The following is a 4,412-nucleotide window of genomic DNA, read 5'->3' on the forward strand; positions in this document are numbered from 1 at the left end:
AAAGCAAAAGAAAAGCAAAAGAAAAAATACAAAATTATAAAAAATAAAATGAGTAATTGGAGGGAAGGAAAGAAAAATGGTAAAGTGACAAAATATTAAAGTTGGTAGATTGGCATATTGGTAGAGGGGGGTTGGGGTATGCTGGAATTCTGTGTATGGGGTTTGTCTTATTTTTGCAACTGTTACTATAAGTTTGAATTTATTTCAAAATAAAAATTAAAAAAAATGAGTAATTGGATTTTGTCAAAATTTAAAAACTGGAAGAAATCCTTCAAATTGAGGGTTACCTCTAAATGAACTTCATACCACCTTCTATGGTTTGAATAAATTTAAATTATTTTTCTTTTATTATGACCCCAATAGACTGTGTCATCATGTACAAATACTCCATCTCTTAAGTGTGCCAGATAATAAGTAATATTTCACTTTCTAGGAACTTTATTGATTCTTATACTTGTGATTTTGAATGTTTGTGCTGTACTCTGCCAAGGCAAAGTTGGTCCCACTTTCTCCTGTTTCCTGGAACTTAACTTTTGTCTCTGTATTAGTTAAGGTAGAATATCAGCTCTCTTTGGCTGGAAACCATCAGAAATTAAAACGTGTTAAAAAGACATTAACAATTGAAAGAGCAATGAAAAAATACAGACTTTGAAGAAAAAGTAGGGAGACCATTGAAGCATTTTGCATCAGGAATAAATCCCTCCTTGCACAGAAGTTCTTACTGATGATTTTAAACAAAAGATCTTATGGGTGAGTCAATTCTGTGGAGCCTCTAGAACATATACTAATGCCAATGGGGAAGATATTCTCTACATTATAAGTTCTAGAATCTTGAAATGAGATCTTGAAATTGACTTCAAGTCCTAAAAATAGGAATCTTTCCTATTAGACTTCTAAAATCTTAAAATTCAAATCTGGTTAGTAACTTTATTTACAGAATTAGTAGGGAGAACATACATTTTATTCCTGGTGTCTGGAACAATTCTCTCCAAGCCCAGTCTTCTACTGATAATGGTATTTAATCCATATTTTAGAAATCCTTCCGTAAATTCTGGGTCTGAATAGTTAAAATCCTTACCTGCAAGAAAAGGTAACTAGAATTAATGTGAGTAAAGGTTTACTACCATCACTTCGATGCAGGACAATAAGAACAATTATACCCTGAAGTCACTCCTTTTAAAATGAGTCAGAGTCATTTTCTTGGACATAAACTATCCCCAGATGACAAAGTTAAAGCTGGGAGTTCAAAGTATTTACACAAATCAAAGCAAATTCTTAGCAAAGTATGAAGAACTGTGTGCCCTTTAGTCAGTCTTTCAAAGGAAGGAGGTTGCTCAGCCTCCTTAGTTCATTCCATCATGAGTCACCACTGTATTGTGAAATTGTAGCAACAGAGGAATTTAGGTAAGGTAGGAGGAACATGAGAGTTGAAACCCCTGTCCCAAATTTCTGTTAGTTAGAATAAAACAAGATAACAGAGGAAAACGCAAACATATCAGTCATAACAATAAATGGAATTGGGGTAAACTCTATTAAAAGAGAAAAACACTTAGGTGGGAATAAAAACAAAATGTAATCATGCAAGATAAACAAAATGAATTTAAATGGTTAAAGTGAAAGAATGGTCACTGAATCAGGAGTTAAAATATCATTTAAAAAAGTAGAGAATTCACTAGAAGGAGCATCACAGAAAATCATTTTATACTGATAAGAAATATGTCACAATAAAGATTTAATAGTAATGAGCTGTACATGTCAAATAATACTGCAACTAAATACTTACTGAAAAACTATTGGAGCTATCAATAAATACTGTCACAAATAACAATGGAAGATTTTAAGAACTCTGAATTGAAAAAAGGTTAGAAAGAATATGAACAATGTAATTAACAAAGTTTCCTTAGTGGATGTCTACTGCACTTTGTCTTCTAGAGAACAAACCTTCTTTTCCAATGCCCAAGGAATGTTTTCCAAAGTCTATAAAAATGCTATAAAGGGGGTTCTGGCCAAGATGAAGTAGCCCCATTCCTCCCAGGTCCATCCTCTCACAACCAAAAAATCCTGGACATAACATTACAAATAAGCCAAGGGAAAATCTGAATGGTGGAAATAAGAAACTGGATTGCCTGGCGACCTTTGAGGAATAACATGGTGGTGAGTCCCCTGGGTTTCCTTATTGCCTTCCATACATCCCAGACAGGGTGCTTTAGAAAGCTCCAACTGGATAGGCATAGACAAAAAAAAAAAAAAAAAAAAAAAAAGAAAAAAATGCTCCAAGAAAAGCCTATTCTCCCTAGTTAAAGGATCAGGAAAAGGGTGGCCTAAAAATCTTTTGTTAAGACCTACTCTATTCCAAACAACAGTGAAAAAAACCACACTACCCTTTGTGGTTTCAGCAGGGCTTAGTGGAGAGCTGATCTTGCACTCACCCCTTGCCCCAAGGAAGCAGAGGGCAGCATTCTTATTTCCCTGCCCACTGGTGTTGGTCGGGCTAAGCAGGAACTTAATCTTCCATCCCATGCCTGGCAGAAGCAGGCAATGCTCTGATTACCCCAGTGAGTAGGGAGCTGATCTTCTAGTCCTCTGCCTGTGGAGCTGGTGATGCTTGAATTCCCCCACCAAGGTAGTGTCAGGTAGTATTAGAAGCATGGTGGGCCTCCAACCCCACCTAGCAGCAACAGGCTTAATGAGGTGTTATGAAATGAGGCTAGTTAGCATTCCACTTTCTCCATACCCCTGGTGTCAGCAAGGTCCAGTGGGGAACTGAACCTCCATACCTGCCTGGCAGTAAGGAGACTGAATGAGGCAGTGGGAAGCAGGGGTAGTTGATACTTCGCCTCACCCCCCATATTAGCAGGGTCCAGTGGGGAGCTGAGCCCCCCACTCCCCCCTGACATCAACGAGAGAGAATCAGGTGCTGCAAAGCGGGATAATTGACACTCTGCTTCCCTCTTTTCCTCTTCTGGTGTTAGTAGGGCCAAGCAGGAACTGAACTCAGAGACAAGTCAGAGGGGACATGTCAGCAGGGCTCTTGAGGAGCTGAGCTTCCACCCCACCCATTTGCAATGGGGCAGTGTGAAGAGTGGCAGTGGAGAGGAGGCAGTGGGGCCCAGCAGGAAGCTGAACGTATGCATCCTTGTGCTACACTTCCACAAGGGACTGCCTACTAAAAAAAGAAGCTTAAATAAGAATGAGAATTTCATAATATCATATCCAGACTGTGCAGGGTACCACTGAAAATCACTATTCATACCAAGAACCAGGAAGATCTCAAAATGAATGAAAAAGACAAACAACAGATGCCAACATCCTGATGAATCTGATGTTGGAATTATCTGACTAGAATATTAAAGCAGCCATCATTAAAATGCTTCAGTGGACAATTATGAACATGCTTGAAACAAATGAAAAATGAGAAAATCTCAACAAAGTTATAAAAAAAACCCCACATGGAAATTATAGAACTAAAAAATACAATAATCTAAATAAAAACCTTGCTGTGTGAGCTCAGTAGCAGAGTGGAGATGAAGCAGTGAGCTTGAGGCAGATCATTAGAATTTACTCAGTTGGAACAACACAGAAAAAATAGTCTGAAAAAAAATGAGTAGTCTCAGGGATCTGTGGGATAACAACAAAAGAACTAACATTCATATTATTGGAGTCACAGAAGGAGAGGACAGAGAGTGGGACTGAAAAAGAACTAGAAGAAATCATGGCTGAAACATCCTGAATTTGGTGAAAGATGAAAATCTAGACATTAAAGAAGCTGAGAAAACCAAATAATTCCACATCAAGACATATCATAGTTAAACATCTGGAAACTAAAGAAAAGAAAAATTCTTGAAAGCAACAAGACAGAAATGATGCATTACTTATAGGGACATGTCAATTCCCTATTTCTCATCTGAAATCATACAGCCAAGAAGGAAATAGCAAAACATTTTCAAGTACAGAAAGAAAAGAACTGCAAACCATGAAATTTATATTCAGCATAATATCCATCAGGAATGACAGGAAAATAAAGATATTCTCAGATGAAGGAAAACTGAGAGAATTTTTGACTAGAAAATCCACCCTTGAAGAATGGCAAAAGGAAATTCTTTAAACAAAAAGGATTTAATAACAGAAGGCTTAGAAAAAAGAACATCAGTCTGGGTAAAAATAGAGGTAAATATAATAGACTATCCTTCTCAGGAGTTTCTTAAATCAAATTTGATGGTTGAAGCAAAAATTATTAACACCATCTAATGTGGTGCTCAATGTATACCAAGGAAATACTTGAGACAATTATAATTTAAACTGGGGAGGATAAAGGACCTAAATGTAAGTAAAGGCTTCATGTTTTACCGAAAGTGGCAAAACACCAATAAAAGGAGATTGTGTTGTTACATATGCATAATGTAATATCTAGA

Source organism: Choloepus didactylus, chromosome 5 (assembly GCF_015220235.1).
Source record: "Choloepus didactylus isolate mChoDid1 chromosome 5, mChoDid1.pri, whole genome shotgun sequence".
NCBI classification, from domain to species: Eukaryota; Metazoa; Chordata; class Mammalia; order Pilosa; family Megalonychidae; genus Choloepus; species Choloepus didactylus.